Source organism: Aphelocoma coerulescens, chromosome 5, assembly GCF_041296385.1.
Source record: "Aphelocoma coerulescens isolate FSJ_1873_10779 chromosome 5, UR_Acoe_1.0, whole genome shotgun sequence".
Lineage (NCBI taxonomy): Eukaryota > Metazoa > Chordata > Aves > Passeriformes > Corvidae > Aphelocoma > Aphelocoma coerulescens.
The window spans coordinates 26546250-26567980 of record NC_091019.1 but is presented as its reverse complement, the minus strand read 5'-3'; the positions used below and the strand labels follow the sequence as shown (position 1 = coordinate 26567980).

General features: G+C 43.2%; 1 protein-coding gene across 7 annotated transcripts in view; it reads right to left on the bottom strand.

Annotated features, from left to right (window-relative positions):
- TSPAN18 (tetraspanin 18) overlaps positions 1-21731 on the bottom strand; it is a 131058-nt gene that overhangs the window by 48789 nt on the left and 60538 nt on the right. For 6 of the 7 annotated variants that reach the window (XM_069017186.1, XM_069017189.1, XM_069017184.1 and 3 more), the window contains exon 2: positions 10534-10664. The exons of the other annotated variant lie outside the window; for it this stretch is intronic. The gene's annotated coding sequence lies outside the window, so the exon portion shown is untranslated. The remainder of the gene's footprint in view (positions 1-10533; positions 10665-21731) is intronic. 7 annotated transcript variants of the gene reach the window in all.

The following is a 21731-nucleotide window of genomic DNA, read 5'->3' as shown; positions in this document are numbered from 1 at the left end:
CAGCTGCCCTCCAAACAATTTTTCAAGTTGCCATATGGACATTATGTGATTGCAAGATATACAGGGAAGAATGGTCATGAACAGAAAAAAGGTATGACAAATTGCTGCATGAAGATGCTCAGAGCCAAACCAGACTTAATTAAAATAAACCTTGTGTCTAGGACAGGAAAGGGGTCATGACGGCCCTTTCCTATCTTACTTGATGCTGTGTCAGCATTTGAGGTTCTTAGCCATAAACATAATTTGTGACATGGCACTGCACAGCAGACACAACAGCTAGCCTGACCTTCCTCATCATCACAGTACTAATACACTATTCAGTCAAGATGTTTACTTTCATTCACCATGACTAGAAACGTTAAACAAACACTGCCCAGAGGTGAATGAAATGATAAAATCAGGAGCACTCTTCAGAGCTTGGGCATTCTAATGACTCTGGCTACAATCTCAGCTCCCTGCCCCTACCTTTCCTTCTCTCTTACCAACTTATACAGCCTCACTGTCTTGGCAAATAGCTTCTTCTCCTTCTAGCAGTGACAGCTGTTATTGTAGGAGACAGCACAGTATAAAGTTTCTCATTAAGGGAGGTAAAGAACTGTTTCCCTTCAACTCCAGTTGAACTCTGGGGGAAAATAAGTACAGTTCTTCTTTTCTTTGTGAGCAATGACATGGAACATCAGAAAGTCCTCGCCTAAGTGCACGTTATCCAGATGCCCTCAAGGAGATTAACTCAGGGCGTGCAATTACCATCCTTTGCAGTACAGGGTGTGTTCCCAGCCAGCTACACCAATTTTACAACAATTTGCTTAAATCAGAAGGGTGAGGTGGGACCTGGGTACCAGGTGTCCTGGACTTCAATCTGAGTTCACCCACTGATAGAGGAAGGGGAAAGCTTTCAACCTTTTAAATCAGACCAGCTTTTTCCCCCAAATTCTCATGCACATAAAGACTGTCTTGAATCACATAAATCTTAGAGCTTTTCCCTTCCCAACATGTCCTTTTTGCAACACTGCCACAGCAAAAGAGTTGCAGCAAAGAATCTGGAGGAATGAGAAGTGGAAGGACAGAAGAAGGATGGATAAAGGGCAGGTCAGTGATATGGCACCACTGTAAAACTGAAGCACAGGCGTCCTTTCTAAGATAAGGTGTGCTCCAGATCAGAGGCGATAGCAAAGATCCAAGGGGACAACTTAATCTTGGGCTAGGAAGCCACTGAGACCTTCAGAGTGCACTTCAGCAAAGCACTACCACCACTGTCTTCTTCAGGACCTACCACTCAAAATACCCATTTAAGTGCTTTGGAGAAAACGGGCCAGATGCTTTCACCCATCGCAAAGCCAACTCTTCTGCCTGGTGCTATTTTGTGCAAATCAATCCCTCATTCAGAAATTAAAACCAAAATGAGCAGCACTGAAAGACACATCAGAGGAGCTCTGATTGAGGAGAAACCCAGAGCGATGCTGATTGATTACTCCCAGCATGCCTTTCCCTGGAGCAATAATGAAGTACGTGCCTGGGACGGGAGCCCTGAGCAGCGCATGGAAACATCTGAAAAGCTCGCCTGTACCCACAGACCTCCCTGCCTGAGGAGCATATTTAAAGCAGTTCTACAAAGCACTACAGCCAGGGTCTCTCCTGCAAAAAAACCATTCCCTTTCCTTCCGTTCTCCTCCCCTTTAAATCAAGCTGAAACCCCAAATCTGGGAGCACCTCTACTATGTGTATAATGGTATCTGTCCAACATTCCTCAGTAACAGAATCACTTGGGATGGGGAGGAGAGTGCTGCTCGTCCAGGGCAGGCATAGTGCAAGGGATACAGGGAGGATAAACAATGCCCTTTGGAGGTTTCAAACAGAGCCTACTGCTGGCGCTGAAGGCAGTTGTTTTAATCCTCAGCTGCAAGTCACTGGGAAACAATAAAAGAGAATTAGCAAAGAAAACAATGAGCATTCATGCTTTATTCCTTGACTTGCAGCTGAGAGTATTCAGCAGTTCAGGGGTGGATGGGAAAACAGGAACAGAAAAACCTAGAGCAGACAGGCTCTCTGCCACTAAGAGTGTAAAGCAACTCATCAGCAGAAGGAAGAGTAATGCCCTAATCATAATTTTCCTGCCAGACAAGACCCAAACTCTTTCAGAAATGGTGCACAAAAAGAAATTTTATATTAAAAAAACCCAACAAAACAAAAATTACTCTGCAGCAGTATGCCCAGAAAAAACATAGCAAGATGATCAAAAGATTCTGTTGTTTGGATGACAAAAAGAAAAATATAAAAAAACAAACCAGATGGGAAGAATTGCTTCAGTGTGAACTGGAAGAGTTTTCTTTAAAAACAAAACAATACAAAGGTATTTCTTCACATTAATTCCCCAAAGTTTTGTTTAATCTAAGAAGAAACTTTATTTTTTTACATTTTCTAACTTAAAAAACACCAACTACCACAAACAAAACACCACACAAAAGAACCCAAAACCTCTTTTTATAAAATGTTTAGATCTAATTTTAATAGAAAAAGTAGGTTTCATTTTTAGATGTTAAAAAGATCAGCTTTGGCATTTCTAAACTAAAAATACATTACATTAAAAAATCTGGAAGTAAATATATTAATGTTTACAAGTATATATATACATATGTAGTCCTACTGTTGGTTGAAACTATTTACTTAATTTTAACTTGATTTTATGAAGATGTACAGTCTCTGTGAAGATTCTTGGATATAAAAGTTTGTGTAATTCCTGTCTTTCATAAAAATTGTCTAGTACAGAGGTGTGATTCACAGACTTTATATACACAGCTGATTTCCTAGCCACAGGAAAAGAACACTAGACATTTGATCAATTGGCGTTATTCTTGATCAATAGAAAAAATACACAGCAGAAGACCAAGATCCCAAGCAGCTCAGGCAGCAGTTTGGGATTAGCTTTGTACACCTAACACTCAGGACTGTTGAGTACCCCTGGGGATTTATATTGCCAGTCCTAAACATCTGGATTTACATTTAGCTAGTTCGGAGTTTTCCAAATGAGTTCTTTCTACATCTTGAAAAAAAACCCAAACCAACCAAAAAACTGTTTTTTAGAAGTCACCATCGCTTATCCCCATTTCCTGAGATGCTTTGTGGAGTATACACAACTTTATCCACCATGTGGTCATACTAAGTCTCCAGGACAGTCAGAGCTTTGCTGTACTGATCTTCAGGTATTTTAAACAACCATAAATTGTGCCTCACGTAAGTAGTCTGTACTTACAGTCTTTACTTTGAACACTGGCTTTTGGCAGAAGGACCCAGAATAGCGGAATGCCAGCTCCTGGTTCCAATCAGTTCAGAGAGATTTGGCCCTCAGTGCTGCTACCAGATAACATGCAGAATTGGGAGATGGAAAGGGAAATGGAAAAGCAAAGGCAGTCCTGGCAAATGATTACACTTTCCAGTAACGTGATCCATACATGAAGCCAACTCAACTTACAAGCCAATAACTTGCGATAAACTTATAGCTCTGTTCTGAGAGCTGAACATTCTTAGCATGGGGGAAAAAAGAACAAACTCTTTCCTTGTTAACTGAGTCCTTGTGGGAGAAATAAGTAAAAGTTGAAGATATTATTTTTAGCTTTCTTGGAATGTACTCTTGGATGTACTTTGCAGCCAGAAACGTTATAAATGGCCCAGGTCAGTTTGAGGAGTCAGTAACAAATTCTGCCTTGCCAAACATGTCCTCTGGACTGCACTGGGTGTCCATCTTTCTCTCTCTAGCCTCAGCAAGGGCTACCCAGACAGCAGCAAGAATGCCCAAGCCTGATAGCCCTGCTGCAGAACATGGGGAAACCAGTGGTTTGGATAGCCACAAACTCTAATATCCTGCCATTAACAGCCTCCAAGGAAAAGTGCCAGAAACACTTCCAGGTGGCAATTACACAGAGCCAGTTCACAGGAAAAGCTTCCTCCTACCCTCCTGGGCTCAGGCCTGACTCATGCCATGCTGCAGGGAGAGACTAAGCCTGTTAAAGTGCCTAGATAATTTAAAATATCAAGTGCTACAAGCCATCTGAAAATTAGCACCTCATTAGTGACTGGGCATTTGAAAATAAACCTTTCACAGATGTTTTAAAAAAGGAAATTTATGCTCCTTAAACAGATTTCTTAGAAATATATTTCTATTTGCATGTGCTTCTGGGGGTGTTGGTCCACTCATACATGTGCTGTACTCCACTTTTTGGGAAAAGGAACAGCTGCAGACAGTCACATGTTCAGCTCAAGTCCTCCATGTCCTGGACACTGGAAGCTAAACTACAGGCAGAGCACTGCCATTATAACCCCCTCCATGTCATACAGCCATGAAATGCCTGCACGTCCTCTCTACCTTAGCTCTCCTGCCACGTGCTTCTGAGGAGAACAGCCCTGAATGTCCAGCACCAGAGCATCCAAGGCTGCTCCTACTTTCTTATCTGCCAAGAACTGTCAACAAATGTAATGTCTGCCAAGGATGCCCTCCCCTTCATTAGAAGGTAACTGGAGCATGAGTCATCTGATAAAGGACAAACCAGACATGAGATTATCATCATTATTATCTTTACTGTGCACAAGCCTGACCTATGTGTAGGCTCCTGTCTCAAAAGAGCTCTCAAGATTTGGCACTAAATAGATGCATCAATGCAAGCAAGACACCTCAGCTTTAAAATGGGTCAGGGCATTCGAGAGTAATAATAACCTTTTTCATACTCTGCAAGTTTAAAAATCAACTGGTTTTCATTTTATTTTCTTTTTAATGTAAGACACATAGAAATTTTTTGATGTGCACTTTTACAAGTGAGGAAAGGGAATTTCTGGATTACTTCTTTCATTTTTTCTTCCCCTCCCCATTTCTGTTTTGTCACAGAAAGGAGGAACAACGGGGAAAAATGTGAAGATAAACCCTGCAGAATTAAAACTTCTTAATCTTCAGGTTTCTCTGAAAAGGAATGCTAAGTTCCACAAAACTAGTTTCTACACAAAATAAAATACATCTCCTACAAGAAAAAGCTTATCAGCTGTATTAGCATCTTTATATATAGATGGGGAAGGAAGGCAGAGAGGAATCAAGCTACTTCCCACTGTCAGTATGCAGTCTGGGCACAGAGCTAATAATTGAATGCAAAACTCCCCAAACCCACTTCACTACTTAGAGGGTAATACTATCCTTATTACTGATTTTAGTAGTATCACCTTTCACTGATCCCAGCTCTTACTCATAAGCCCAAGAATAAAAGCTTCAAATACATGCACATATACCCCTCTTATGTATCCGTTTCCTGAGAAATCTCTATAGTGAGAGAATAGTTCTAGCAGCTTTTAAACTAAGTCCCCAGCTTCACTCAATAGTTCTCAAAATGCAAAAATCAAAAGCAAATGTACTTTTGTAGGTCTCAAAATAAGCAATGCAAAGCCTTCACTGCCATTCCCAGTGGCACCCTATCTCAGCCACTCCACCCAGGATGTGGCACAGCAGTGAAAGGTAGCTTTGCTTTCCCGTCCTGTCACATTGGGTAAACTCTATTTTCCCTTGACAAAGCGCTTTACCCATGATATAGTCAGTCAAAAAAAGCTTTAAATTACTCTGGCATTAGATATAAGTGGCAGGAACTGTTAGAGTTAATGACAATTTCTCTTCTCCATCATGATTGTTTCCATGTTACACAAGCTCCCAACTCCATAGGGAAGCAGGCACAGCCCAAACCAGTCCCCACATGCACCACAGTTAAGATCAGAAGGATTAGCTCCAAGTCTCTGGGGCAATACCTCTGAAAAGGTCAATCCACTGCTGGCAGAATCAGTTCTAGCGACGTTTGAGTCCTCTAGACCCATAAGAGACAGAAGTGGCAAACACGTGCCACACTGTCAGCAGCCACTTAAAGCCTGATGAGCTTCCTTGCAGCACCTTTGGCAGCAGAAGAGCAGAAATCTCCCACTACCAGCCAGGATCCCAAGCATTGCTCCTCAGAGAAGGAGCTCACCGGTGCTGCTGGCCACTGCTGAGTGTTGCTGGAACGAGACTGAGCAGTGCAGGCTGCAGGAGCCCTGCCTGCCCTCGGGATGCAGGGCTGACCTGGCACTCACCCTTGGCGCTCCTCGCTCCCTCGTTAGTGCGCGCACAATGAGTATCGGCCGCGACAGCCCCTGGGACAGCTATAATGTGAGCAGGCTGAGACCCAAACACGAGGCCTGGGAGTTTGCAGGGAGCTTGGAGCAGCGGCTGTTGGGCCAGGAGCATCCCATTTATCCATGCAGTGTTAGCTCAGGCGTCCCACGCCAGCCGTGTACGTGTCAGGAGTCGTTTGCCGCTTCACTGGTAATCTGAGAACCGAGCCCAAGGGGCATCGCATTCTTCCACACCACTCGCTCTGAGTGATATCTCCTCTTGATGCCACAGTGGACAGCGTTTAGGACACACCAAATCACCTTTCATGAAATAAAAGCCATGCGAGTGCATTCCCCTGCTATACAGGTGCCAGCTCAAACCCAGAGTAAAGTAAAGCCCAGAAGGCTTTCCCAGTTTTATCTCTAGTATAAGCACAATTTATCATAGAGGAAGATTTTCTTGGAGACTAATTTTGTAGATATTTGAGAGTAGCACAGCTTCTCCAAACAATTTAATTCACAGTCAAAGGAAAGATTAAAGAAAATTAAAACGTTCTCAGTAAGATAGCCAATTCCTTTGGTCAATGCAGCCTCCACTTGCAGGCTTTTATAAAAAACACTGAAGCTTTAAAACGTCCTTACTCCATTCTTACAAAATTGCAGTTTCTTTAAAAGTTGTCAAACTGTTCAACATTTTAATAACAAAAAAAAGTGTGCATTGTCAATGCACACACAGATAATAATCATAATAATATTGAACTATTAATATTCTACCCAAAAAAGTGTTTCTAGAAAGTACTTTCTGTTTTTCCACTTCTGTAATCACACCTCTGCATAACACAGATTGAGAATTGTGACATGATTGTGGTAAATGGACCTCAAAATTTGTTGCCTCTTCTTTCTAAGAAGGAATTGGGGTTTTTTCTGCTTTAATTTTTACCAAGTTTGCAACATTATCAGTTGTTGAACAGATTTTTACAGGGACAATCAGCAGAGCATCACAAAGAATCAGAAGTGATGGCAACCACAGGAAGCACAGCTAAAAACTGTATCTCAGTTCAAGAGGCTACAAGAGGATACAAAAGGAAGAGTGCCCAAATCTTGTGGTCAAATGCACAAGCACACATTCATTCCTCTTCAAGACTTATCTTTTTCCCAGCTTCCAAACCTATGCTTTTCCCACTCCAGGGTCTGCCTCTGCTTTGTGGAGCCAGGGGATTCAGCCTTCTTTGTGCTCATGTTGCTCCAGCTGTTCGTTTGTAGAAGTTGCTAAGTGGATGTGTTGGAAGTTCAGACTCATTTCGGAAAAGCAGGCAGTTTCTGATCATCAACAAGTGACAGTCGCACCAGGGAAAAATACCAAACTTCAGGAGTCCTTTTCCTGAGCTGTTGTGTGTTTAGACTGACCACTGTTACCCATAGAACTTCACTCCCCAAAATATTGCTGCTCGCAGCCTCGCTTCCTGCAGGCTCAAACATTGCAGGGTAACTGGACTGTGGTCGTCCCCAGCAGTGGGCTCGGCCATCCAGCAGAGCAGAGGAAGCTGCTGGCCCAAACTGGTGCATGCCACTCACTCAGCACTTCAGCTGCAAACATTCATGAATAAAAGGTAGATTGTGAATGAAAAGGGACACAAAGCTCTGTGCCTCTGTCCCATGGCCTGAGCATCCTCTTCAGCAAGGAAAAAAAGGCGAGAAAACAAACATCATTACTATTCATTATTACTGAGTTCAAGACGCAGGAAAATGCAACATCCTCTGCTCCTGTCATAGTAGCTGGACCTCATCATTTGCTACTTTGCTTCTTTCCCTCATCACCTGAACTAACAAAGTAAGTCTTTTGCACAGCCCAAGGTGGTATACATGCGTACCAGGAGCTACCACTTTCCTTTTGCCGAGAGCTCGCACCAAAACAGAACTTTCAGCAAGGGGGGAAGAAAAAGCCACTGTAAAAAAAATCAGTTTTTAGAAAGAATGTAGCATTATGCCGTTTTCCTTATATGGTCACTGTGGAAGCACAAACAATAGCCAGCTTGTCAGGGGGTGGAGTAAGAAGGCGGCTTGAGGGAAAAAAAAATTTATATATATATATTCCCTGCTGGCCCTCACCCTCCATTTCCTCTTGGATTTCTTTGTGACTGCACTAAAAGGGGTCAATAGCTCCCAGCTTGAGAAATGCAGCTTTTGAAAGGACTATCACCAGCATCTCTGTTTAAAGCGTGCCTTTTACTTCATGGCCTCCCAGCTAATGCAAGGCTTTTTAAAAAGTGAGCAGCAAGATAAACTTTCAGGGTAAAGAAAATGCCAAGAGTAGAGGAGAAACAGTACCTATCTGCCTTGGGCTTACTGACACTTTCACTGGAATAAAGCTTGACTGGCAAAGCAGGGATGGATGGAACATAAGCTGCAGATGATCCAAAGTGCTATGGATCATTACCCCTGGCTTCAGTCTTCACCTCCCCATCCTTTAAAGTCCACCATGAAACCACATGAACCAGCCAAGCACCAAACTGGAAAAGAGTTTCAAGTGATTAAAAACAATGGGAAAATTAGCACAGGACTCATTGAGCACATCAAAGCTTTGCAATCTTCAGTGTTTAAGAATTTCGGATTTGACAAACACAGTCAACTTAGTAAAATTTTAATAAGCTTAATTAACTTATCTTGATAATGAAAGACTGGACCAGTGGCTAAGATTATATTTAGGCTTTCTGTTTGAGGAAATACTCCAGGAAAGTTATGGCACATTAGAGCCAGGACTTATTGGGAGGGAGGAGGAACAGGATTGTAACCTCCTCCTTTAGTGCCAGAGGACAGACCCCATGTGGAAGGCTGGCACATGCCTAGTGTTTCAGGACCCCCAGGCTCCATTTCACATTGAAGCCTCATTCAAACCTACACTAGCAATTCTATTGCAGTTGCTGTCTGTATTAGGATGTTGTTTCTAATTCACTTTGGAAGTGGATGAATCCACGTGTCCACACAAGGAGTTTGTACAGCTCAGCTGTTGCTGTACTCTCCAGGTGTAACCCAGCCGAAACTCCATTCATCTGCTTTAGAAATTAACTATTCTCCCTAATAAAACTTTCTCAAATTTGAGAAGCAAACCAGCTAAAATGGACAGAAAGATACTCTACTTTGTGTTAACTAAATACCACCAGTTATAATTTTCCAGCTCAAATCTATTTGACTTTGTATTTATCTGGTTATTTGACTGGAGTCTTTCAGTAAACAGTAGCAGAAGCCCACAGCATTCAGCTAAGACAAGTCTGAAATTCACAGATGGAAAGGTGCAGTGGTACATCCAGCAGCACCACACAGAGCAAAAAGGTATTTCATCCTACCAAACTGTCTGAGAGAAAAGCCAAAGAGACCAGAGAATGCTCCAGAAGCACAGAAGTAAATTGCCTCTGCAAGTCTCTAGCACTGCCAGCATATGACTTTGCATTTCACTTTAGTTTCCAATCATACTATCTTTCTCACAGGCATTCAAATACATTAGTCTGTGCCTTATCAGATCCTGAATTACCATTGTAGCAAAGCTCCTAAGTCTGAGAAACACAGTTCAGAGACGTTTCTGGGGCTGTAATGAGTACTGACAGATAAGCCACACTCAGGCAAACACGCTTGCAACTGATGTCTGGTTTAACACAATGCAGCCCTAAGCTTCCCTAATACAGCATAGGAAACAGAATCCTCCCATCACGTACTACTAATTGCATCTGCAGTGGTCAGGGGTTGAAAGAGAAGTAAGCAGATTAATTCTATTAGTCTGTGCAATAGTATCCCAAGGGGACAAGGGAAAATCCCATCATTTAAATCAGGACTGGTAGACGCTGCTGGGAACGATGTTACATACTAGTAGGGGATTAAGAGTTTGGACTAAAGGGCCTCATTTTTTCTAGATCTGGTTTCCATGAGTCATAGCAATTAGAACAGCAAGGCTTTTTGTTTGTTTTTTTCACTTACAGATGACCTGATACATCTTTCCTAGTTGAAAACTACATTATTAAATTAATTTCTTACTTAACCCCTTCCCCACAAGATACATTCCTTTATTCCTTTGTCTGAAGAAGTTTTCTGTTTAAATTAAGGTACTTCCAATATAAAATTATTTTAGAACACAAAATCAAAATATTGTTTTATTAATAGCTCATATGTAACAATTTTCTTTTTTCAGCATACTCCTCTCACGCTTTTAACCTATATTTATTTCAACCATATGAGCAGACTTTATCCTCTAAAAGTACATTTTTGCTGAGAAACATTCCCCATGCTGTAAATACATTGTAAGGTTTCACCCCTACAGGCATGGCAGGCAGTGGTGACAAAGCCCCTCTTGAGCCAATTGAATGGGAAAAGTCCTTTGCTCAATCCAGTGCAGCTGAGCCTGAGCATCAGGAACACTGTCTGCCTTACCTGTGTGCTGCTTTGAAGGGACAGACTTTCAGGGAAATACTTGTTCTCCTCAAAAAGTCAGGCTGTACTGAACACACATGGGTCAGGATCCTTGCTTCGGGTCTCTAGCGCTGTGATCGAGGCTGGTCAACCTGTCAGAAACAGCAAGGAAAATACATAAAGCACATTCTGGGCCTGAGGAGAAGACTGCCACCTTGTTTTACTTCCTCCTGCTTGGGTAAAGACCAACTCCTTCTTGTGCACCTGAAGGAAGTAATGGGAAGCACCTCGCAGTGACCCTGCAGACCCTGTCAAGGTCCGGACTAAAGGCAAAATCTTCCTCCTTACTTTCTAGTTCATTAGGCTGACCAGAAAAGGGCTTTCACTGGAAGGCAGGAGGAGGACAGGACTATTTCCAGCAGAATAAGAAAGAAGCAACAGAGTTGCTCTGCATCTTCCCCTCTTGCTCCTCTGCACAGCAGAAGACAGTCACACCCAGGAAAAGGTGCTGGGCATCCCCGGAAGGCAAGTTCCAGAGCAGAGGATGGAGTAGAGTGTGATAAAACACAGGTAGTTAAATGTTTAACACACACACCCACCCCTTTCCGTATTGTATGCAACAGGCACACAACTGTTCATCTACTACATAGATGTCCAAGTACAACTTATTCTGAATGGAGGGAGCCAGAAATGATTGAGGATGAAAAAGAGGGCAAGGTGATGGAGCTGAGAAGCAGATAAGGGTGGGAAGAGGATACCAACAGGTGCTCCAGGGGTGAAAACAATAAGGCAAGCAAAAGAAGGTATATCAGAGCCTGCAGAAAGGCACAAAAGGCCAGTGGGAGAGGAGAAGGGATCATGCCAGATTGTGTCTGTTTTCTGCTTGCAGAAATCAGCCAGACACAGGGCACAGACGTGGAGCCACCTCTTTAACTGAGCGATCGCTCCATAACAGCTCCTCTCTGGAGAACAGCAGCGAGTCTGGATCTCATTCTCCCTGACAGCTCCAGCTCAGATATGAAGATGGCGCCGTGTAAATCTATTTCATGATATTAATTCTCTCCTCTCCAGTCTACCTTGCTGCTTTGCTTTCTTTCGAAGGCCAAATCCTCTGCCCTGCCCAGCCACTCCAGCACCTCAGGGTCAATGCCAGCTGTCCATATGAAACGGCAGGTAGCATCTCTGAGCCCTCTGCATCACCCAATGCTTAGCACCTCCTTCAGGATCACGATGAAAAGCTGGGAGAGGTCTTTTCGCAGCAACTCCACCCAGCAGCCCCATAAGACATGGAGAGAGGCCTGCAGCAGGACATGTCAAGCTCCCCCTCTCTGTCATGCTGTCTGAAGAGGACAGCCATACTGAGCTGAACTGCCATTTGTCAATCCAGGGATTACAAAGGCACCTACAAGCCAGCTGGAAAGTGCTTATGTCACACCAGACCACATGAAAGGAAATTCCTCCCACGCACAGGGTATCAGCCCTCTGTCAGCAGCTCCCTGCTCCCCAGCACAGAGGTGTTACTTCACACTCCCCCAGGGTGAGAGAGAGGGTTCAGTGGGAACATAGGGGCCCTGGTGAGGAGTGCCCTGCAGCCTGGACACTCATCTTACATGCAGTAGGGGGGCAGCATGGTCTAGTGAGCAGAGCAGGGGCCCACCAAGTGGTACTTGGGCAGATGCTCTCCATGCCTGTGTCTCCATTGGACTCTTTCAGCACTTTCAGCAGTGGTTCATCCTCCCATGGGTGTTTGCTCACAAGCCTGTTCTCTGCTCTGCACAGCCTGGCATTTCAAATACACATATACCAGCCATATCCTGGTTTCTTTGAAGCAGAAGGACAAGTATTTGAGAGGTGCAAGTGCTTGTATGTAGAAAATGCATATATCTATACACTTTTGCACAAAGTGCCTGCTGCCTAATAAAAACATATCCTATTGAACACAGTCCTAGTCCTTTCAGACACAAGGTATTGCATATTAACTCCCAGCCTTTGAAGACAGTGAGGGGGAAAAAAAACTTTAGTCAGGCTTGTAAAGTGACCCGAAACCACAACATGGAAAGTGTCAGAGGCAGGCATACAGAGAGTCATCTAAAATTTGATTCAATGGCATCTTTAGTAGCAATTTTCCCTTTCCATTATGGAAGAACAGTCCTGTCCACGTAGGCAAACCCCATTCATGCCCTATTACTATTCCAGCTGATGCACCACTGTGATCAGAAGCAGAGGGCTCTAATATATTTAGGGTCACTAATAATGTATTTTCTTTCCTGTGCGTGCTTGCTCAGATGAGAGATTTTAATCATCTCTATTCAAGGAACATTAAGAAACACAAGATATATCAGGTCATAGAAATCCTCCTCTCCAGTGGAGGATCGTGCCTCTCCTCTCCCCCCTGCTTTGTTTACATGTAATCCAATTGAAAGTGTCTCAAGCAGCAGGAATATTTCCCTTTCTCTCAGCAGACTCCAGAAAAGTCTGACAGAGAGCTGTCTTAAAGACTTGTTGCATACATAAAGAGTCTGTCTGGTTTGTTTTTTTAAAAAATGTCATTCCTTAGTATCTCACCAGAGAAAAGCAGTAGCTTGTGAGAAATGTGAATAAAGAAAATAAAAAGCAGGCTTCTTCTCCAAGCTTGAAGCAGAGGGACAGAGATGGATAGCAGCACTAGAGGATCCAACTCTCCTCTAGCCTGCAGGTGAATTTTCAGTAGAGGAGTAGGCCCAGTGGACTACAGATCATCTGGGCTCAATACATTTTTAATATGAAAACAAAAATAAACAAAAGCTTAACGTGGAATTTCTCCTGGTTGCTGCCCCGGTCTTACATTCTCTCTAATCAGTGCTGGCTGCTATCAGAGACAAGACCCCGGATTAGACATGACCTGACCCGGACTAGCAGCTCACGGGTGCTGCTCCCACAGCACTGCACTGAGCTCCTCACCCTTGGGGCTATAGACTCTGCAGCTCCTGGGTTTGATTTAAGGGGCACAAGTGACTCTGCTGGAATTTATCTTTTAAAAATTTCTTTTTTTTAAATCCATCCCTCATCACAACTTCTTCCCCATCTCAATGCTTCTATGCTTTGGGGCCCCAGTGGTGGTACATTTCACAAATGACTTTTTTTTCCTCCTTGTATACTTGTACAATCACACACATGGAAGTATAAAGCCACTTAATCAAGCATAAGCAACAAGAGAGTGTACTACATACTGACACAGAGATCAGGAGGAACACAGAGCATTCCCATTTAACATTTTATGCATCAGAAATAACACCAAAACTGATGTAAACCAAGCCAACTCCTCATTACTTAACACAACACAAATCTTTGTGCATTAAATACAAGTGAAAGGGAGCTGTGAAGTTGGCATTAGCTTGACAGATGTTGAGATGAGCTGCACCAGAGCTGAGTATCTCAGCCTGAAACAGTGCATGTTAAAAAGGCATCTGCTTATTGTTTGATGTGTGTATTTATTTACATAGACAGCTTTGCTGACATGCTGAAAGGTTGGGGAGGGTGGTGTAGGCTGGCATTTTAAGCTCTCAGCAGGCATTCAGCAATCGGTTTGTTATCCTTTGGTCATGTCACAAGCTTCCATTTTATTGCTGAGTGGTGGCAAAAGGGGGGAGCAGGGAAGGAACCAGGATCCCCTCCACTGTGCAGACTTAAGTCCCCTTCAGAAGCCCTTAGCACACAAGGCAGAGCTTCCAAGCTCAGCCTCCACAACCATGTTGCCCCTAGGGCTCACCCTCCAGTTTCTGGGGCCTCTGTGCCTTTGATACAGACATGAGAAGAGTCTCTGAAAAGCAAGTCAAACACAGCTCCTTGTGCATAAAAAGAGATCTTTTTTAACAAGAAAGAAAATTAATTAAGTGGGTAAAATCCCACAGGTTGGAGCAGCAGCTGAGGAATTATCTTTCTATCAGGTTGGTAATGAGGACTAAAAAACCTCACACAAACATTAACAGCTTCATATGGGCTCATTGGCATTTCAGATCAGATGTGAGGTTTGGCATTCCCAGGAGCATCAGATGCAGCTCCAGTTACAGACCAGACTATGCAAAAATGCATTTTGCCCTGCTGAAAACAGTATTGTCACAATGTCTGAAAATTAAAGGTACATTACATTATCTACGTAATAACTTCTTCCCACAGAAATTATGCCCTGGGAGAATGTAGGTCACAACACCCAATGCCTCAGGTTGATCTGACTCACCTCTGAAACCTGAGTTTAGATATATAAGTGTGTGTGGGAGTTATTCAACATGCCGTGGGGAACAGCCAGTGCACATCTAGGTGCACATCAAATGACATGATCAGACGCTGGCCAAATCCACCACCTCTGCCCTATTGAATATAATATTAATAATAGAATATGCTGAGTTGGAAGGCACCCATCAAGATCATGGAGTTCAACTCCTGGCCCCATGCAGGACACCTCAAGAGTCAAATCATGTGCCTGAGAGTGTTGTCCAAATGCACCTTGAACTCTGTCACGTTTGTGCTGTGACCATTTCCCTGGGGAGCCTGTTCCAGTGCCCAACCACCCTCTGGAGGAAGAACCCTTTTCCTAATATCCAACCCAACCCCCTGGCTCAGCTTCATGCTGTGTCCTTGGGTCCTATCCCTGGCCACAAGAGAGAAGAGATCGGTGCCTACCCCTCCACTTCCCTTGTGAGGAATGAGGTTTCCCCTCAGTCTCTTCTCCAGGCTTAACAGACCGAGTGACCTCAGCAGCTCCTCATATGGCTTTCCCTCCAGACCCTTCATCATCCTGATGGGCCTCCTTTGGACACTCTCTAATACCTTAAAGTCTTTCTTACACTGTGGTGCCCAAAACTGCCCCCAGCACTTGAGGCGAGGCCACCCCAGCGCAGAGCAGAGCGGGACAATCCCCTCCCTTGCCCGGCTGGCCATGCTGTGCCTGATGCCCCCCAGGACACGCTTGGCCCTCCTGGCTGCCAGGGCACTGCTGACTCAGAATCCACTTTCTGTCAACCAGGACCCCCATGTCCCTTCCCTGTGGCTCTGCTCTCCAGCCTCTTGTTCCCCAGTCTGTCCATAAATCCAGGGTTGCCCCATCCCAGGTGCAGAATCCGGCACTTTCCCTTGTTAAAACTTCAAATGGTTGGTGAATGCCCAGCCCTCTGATTTGTTGGGGTCTATCTGCAGGGCCTCTCTGCCTTCAAGGGAGTTGACAGCTCCTGCTACTTTAGTACTGTTGGCAGACTTACTTAGTATTCCTTCGAGTCCTGTGTCCAAGTTGTTACTGAAGATGTTGAGGAGAACTGGGCCAGGGATGGAGGCCTGTGGAACCCCACTGGTGACCAAATGCCAGTCTGATGTCATCTCATTCCCTATAAGTCTTTGTGCCTGACCTGTGAGAGCCAGTTGCTCACCCATCCCATGATGTGTTTATCCAGCTGTGTGCTGGATGTTTTGTCCAGAAGGATACTGTGAGAGACAGTACCAAAAGCTCTGCTGAAGTCCAAAGAGATTACATCTACTGGCTTTCCTAGATCAGCTAGGTTGGTTACCATATTGTAAAAGGAAATCAGGTTTGACAAGCAACAGTTTCCCCTCATGAAGCTGTGCTGGCTGTGACTGGGGACTGTGTTGTCCTCCAGGTGTTTCCCCACCAACGCTGCTGGCTGCTCAACTGTTAAAATTCACAATTACTATTCTAATACTATAATAAAGTAATACAGATTTTTTTCCCGTACCCTGAAATGGAAAAACTACCTGATCTGTGACCAATGACAAGAGTGGCAATCATATTCATGGTAACCACTGCAACAGGGGATCCTACCACAAAGAAGCCACGAGGCCTACTGAGCACCATGCTGAACTGTGACAAACTGTTCAAAACTACATTTCAGAAATGCTTTAACTTCCCTGGCAACTAAGACAAAGGAATTTGTTCCCTCCCCCAACAAAAGAAAGAAAGAAAGGGAAAGAAAAAAAAAGAAAAATATGTGAACTACTGGCCATCTTTGCCAAAAACATGCCTTTATTCATCTTCCTGCCCTTTTATTACTGTTCATATCACAAGAGTCCCTTGAGGTCCCACAGAACCAAGCTTCTTACTTTGTGCAGCATAAAAGAGCTCCCTGCCCAAAAAGCTAGCTGACTAAACAAATAAAAAGCAGGAAAAAAAAAAAATAGCATTTCCCTTGTTACAGATGGGAAGCAGAAATCCAGAGAAATTTTGGTGGTAAAGATTATGCAGGAAGCCAGTGAATGAACTGGGAAGAGAACATCTTCAGTCTCAAGCTTATTCCTTCAGTGTGGAGATCACTGTTTCTTCCTTTCTCGTTCTCCTGTTTTTCCACAAAATTTGTTTCTTTTACAGCTTGTAAAGTTCATCCTTAAAAGCAAAGTTGACAGTCTACTGATGCTTCTCATTTTCACGGGGAGGAGATTTAGAGATTCTGATGTAAATTAAGCGCAAGGAATTCTTAGCTGGCACCCAAAAATTGCCCCAAAAAGGCCAAATGCCTCCCCCTTTAAATGAACAAGTGCTGCAGGTACTGTTTTGTGAAGTTTTTAAATATACCTGATCATGGGGCCTTCAACTCACCAGCTCAGAACCACTTTAGCGCAGGTACTTCCAAGGAAGATGTTTCGTGTATTACCCATGTGTTATCAGTCAACACACATGGCAAGCCTACCAGATGAAACAATTATTTTGAAATTGTATGGAAGTGAAAGATACCTCTTTTAAATGTTTCACTAATTACCCAGACCTACCAAAGGCTAAGGATAATGGAGTATTTCCCTACTATGTCTGCCACTCATTAATTCAAATGCCCTCTGTGCCCTAAACCTATTGGAAGAAGAAACCAACTGCACTTCTGAGCAATAGGATTAAATTACCTGCCCCAAGGAAGCAGGTTGCCTAACAGAAGCATTTGCAATATTAATAGCTACTTCAAATAATTTTAAATCATCGTTTAACAACCATCACTACTTCCTCAGTTTTTCTTGAGTTTGAAATATCTGTAGTGCATAAACGACAGTCAGTCTAAGTGTTTTTCAAGTTATTCTTTCTTGTTTGACTCAAAAGGATGCTTTCTGTCAGCCTGAATTGTTAATTTAGGTTTACTATTGCTGCTCTCCTCTTTCCTTGAATAAAGGGCTGGCTGATCCCTGGGATACTGCAGCACAGCACTTGGGTTTTCACACTCAAGCTGTCACTCTATTAGCTCTGACAATCTGGCAGTTTTCTATCATACTTTTTAAAGGCTCTCATCTGTCTCTTGTAGCTTTTTCCTCAGATTCACCTGAGAAGGCATGTTGACAGTTTTGGGCAGGATGCTCCCAGAATTACAGGAGCATCCAAGAGTAGGAAGAAAACAGACATTCAAGGCAGCGCACGCTGTATGTGCAGCAAGGGTGTGTGACTATTATAGCAATTCAAATGTCTGCTGGTAATGAGGTTAGTTTGGAAAGGCTTTGATTCCTGCCTAGGGAATTTAGTGTTGTTTGCTTGCTCCTTGAGAATGCCGTGGGCTTCCTCATGCAGTGCTAGATCCAAATATACTTTTGTGTATTACAGAGTTTTATGTATAATACATGTGTGTGTGATTCTGGTCCTTCAGAAGAATTCCCAGTGAAAAAGCTAATACAGAATGGGGCACTTCGTGGAGTTGTATAGCTCTTCACCTCTCCTTTGGAATGCATCATTAGTTCTGCATAACTGATATCTCTGTCTTATCTTCTTCAGATCCCCTTTCTTTAAACAAACTCCAGATTCCCCCACTCCCAAAAAAATGTCTCTTAAGTCCTGATTGTTTTTCTTGAAACACACAATAATTTTAAAGGGTTTAGCAGGAGTATTTCAAGAGGAAAAAGCACACAAAACCCAATATCAAGTGATAAAAGCCAAAGAGAAAGCCACAGTCAGCTATAGAAAAGGACATTCAATGTTGTTCCATTATCCTCTTGAAATGAAGAGTTAAATCTTGCAAAATTCCATTCCAGTGCCTGCTACTCCACGTAAATCCTCCTGACTACAGCAACAAAGCCATTATACACCACACATCTTGGCATTTTCATCAAGTTCTGAACGTCTAGTACATGGTTCAAAGGTTTTGGTCCTTCACAGTAATGAATCTTGGGATCAGCACATGAAATCAAACTGCTAGGTGCAAAGAGAAAAGAAAGTTGATTTTCTGAGACGTGGAAGAAACCAGCCTCTGCCCTCAAATCCTTCTTTGTATTCCCCACTTAGCAGGTCAGGTCTCCTTGCCCACGTTACATCGTTTCTGCATCGCCTCTGTGTCCAACCTTCTGCTGCTCTTAACTGCTTCCTCCTAGAGTCTGAGGTAGCTCCAGCTGTGCATAGGTACAAATAAGCCACAATAAAGGTTTGATTTTTGCAAATCACTGAACTTAACCTCTGAATAAAGGCTATCATTGAAGAGTACAGTGCAAATACACCACCTGCCTAAGTCAAAGTAAAGCAACTTAAAACATTATCAATGAGTAAATTTCCATGGAACGTGCAAGCCAGCAAAGTCACACACCACACATGGAAGTACAGTTTAATTGACTTGGATGGAAAACATGCTGTTATTGAGTGACAGGGCTGTCCATGGCAGAAAACTGAGTAAAGGCAGAGCTGAGCCCTACAGAAGTAGCTACTAGATTTTCAAGTACCAAGGATCAGATGCCAAAATGTAAATACTATTAACAACATAAATCTTAAAGGCCTCAAAAGGGCTTCCTCTGTCTGCACAACAGAAAGGCACCTATTAATGACAGAAAGCCAGTAACTGGAAGGAATTAAGAACATGCAGAATCAGCCAAACAAACAGCTGTACAAGATAAGGAGGAACTCTAAGTTAACGCCAGGCAAAGAGATACATCCATCCTATTCTTCTCCCAGAAAACAAAAATAAAAAATTGTCATAAGAGCTACATTTTCCTTTTTCCCTTCTACTCTCTGTGTTAAAAAAAACCCAAAAAACAAAAAACAAACCAACAAAAAACCCAAACAAACACAAAAAACTTTCTGACCACCAATCTTTCAGGATAGAGCAACTCTGACAGACTTTTTTCTAGAATTCAGTGTTAAAAATGTTCAAAACTTTTCAACAGTCCAAAGGGAACATGACTATCAATATTAGCAATTCCAGAATGTGTTAGAAACACGGGGATGAGGTAATGGTTTCCTTAGCTAAGGCTCAATTGTATGAGCACCTTATAGCCATTTTGTGTCGCGTGGCACTCAGCAGAATTACAGCACATCAGAATGAACTGACTCGGGAGAAGGCGGGTATGAATTTCTTGCTGGAATTTTCTGGTGATGGTGCTTTTAAGGACTCATACCAGCTTTTATTACTAGGGCATCTTTGCAAATGTTTTTCATCACTGCTTTCCCCCCAATCCTCGCCACTGTTTTTCTCTTCCATCCTCTCATTCAGCAGTTTAAAGACCTAGTAATCAAAAACAGAGTGGCATAATGGACATTGCAAGTATGGGGCTGCTCATGCAGTCTAGATCAGGGACAGTTGTTCTTATTACATGACACAGACAGAACAAAATACTCTGGAGATTCTGCAACAACGCTGGATGAATCCCAAAAGATCTCCCATAACTGGAGAAATGGGATGCTACCCCTGTGAAAGCTGCAGAAATCAAGATCTTTGGCTCACTGTCACAGTGTGTCAGCAAACAAATATCTCTCCCTAGCTTTCCCAGTTATTAATACAGTCATTAAAATGTGAGACTATGTTTTCTGTTGTAAAAACACTGTATTGTCAGAGAATACCCTTGTTGAGGACTCAGGCAATTAGCGAAGGAGCAATTCTGAGCCTTGAAAACAAGAGAAGGAGGGATGCCAAGGGAAACTACGATTCCATTGAAATTGGGAGCAAAACTCTGTGTCAGCAACAGGACCATAACCATATCCCAAACAGATGTATAGAGACCAGCTTCACAAAGTTTCAGAAGTGGTCAGTGGTTTGGGGAATGCATCAGTACAAACCTCTCAGTCTGGGTGTTCAAGCCTCCTCAGGCAAGAAGTACTTAGCTGTTTCTGAAAAACCTGGCCCTTTGGGAGTGTTTCAAATGAAACCAAAAAATCTGTCTCACTCTCAAAACTTTAGATGTCACTGACATAAATGGTGGGACTTTGCCTTGCTCACGAGCCCACAGTTACAGAAGTGTTACCAAAACGCTGCACATGCTGATACGCCTGTCTTTCCGAGCCTGGTCATGCAATAGCCTGTAGAAGCCAAAATACAACTTTTTACCAGCCTGAAAAATAAAGAGGGGGTCTGACTCAGGTTTCCTCGTGACAGTGGGACCCAAGGGTTCCCATTGCTGGGCCTCTTCCTTCCAACCAAGATTCTGCATTCTGTTTTTTCTATTACAGAGCTGCCTGCAAGGATAGGTCTTGAAAATGATCTTGGCCTTATCTTTTGCCTGACCTTCCCCTGTGCTGTTTTTTTTTGTAATTTCAACTTCCTTTTATTTTTTTTGCAGCATTTTAATAAATGGCACACCTACAATTCAGTGTTTTGCTTCAGCCTAGAAACAGCGAAACAGAGACAGTGAAAAAGACCAACACTACTTGTAAAACAGTTTGACAAAGAGTGTGAACTAGTATAAGCCTTTTGGCCTTACAATTTGCAACAAGAGCTTTTACTAGTACTTAGCTTTTAACTGCAGCATTCCACAAGAATCTAGAGGAGGCAGCATCCCAACTCATTAGGTAGGCATTGCCGTCAGGAAAACACAACAAGGAAACAACTGCACAAAGACTCTCTGCTGTATTATTTGTCTTGGTCTCTCGGGCCACACAAGCACACAAAAAGACTCCCAGATGAGCAGTAGCATAGCTCCTAAGACAGCTGCTCTGGACAGACAGCTGTATTTTGGGTGGAATTAGGTGTTTAAAGGCTCTCAGAAAGCAGCTCCTAGCTGCAAGAAGCCAAAGAGAGCTCCTCCAACGGGAAAATTTTGTTCCCTTTGACTCACCTGGGGAAAGTTGCTGCTTATAATCAATGATTACTTAGGTCAGCTCTAATGTCTGGCTACCAGCTGGCAAGATACAGCAGTCTGCACAGAGCTCAAGCTAGGACCGTGGAGGAGCTTTCTATCAGAAAAATGCTTTTTGGTGAGTGGAAAGTGAGCCCAGCAACTGGGAGAAAGGACAAAGGCTTGGGAGGCTGTGAAACCTTGCTCTTTCACACCAATGGTGCAATCAATAT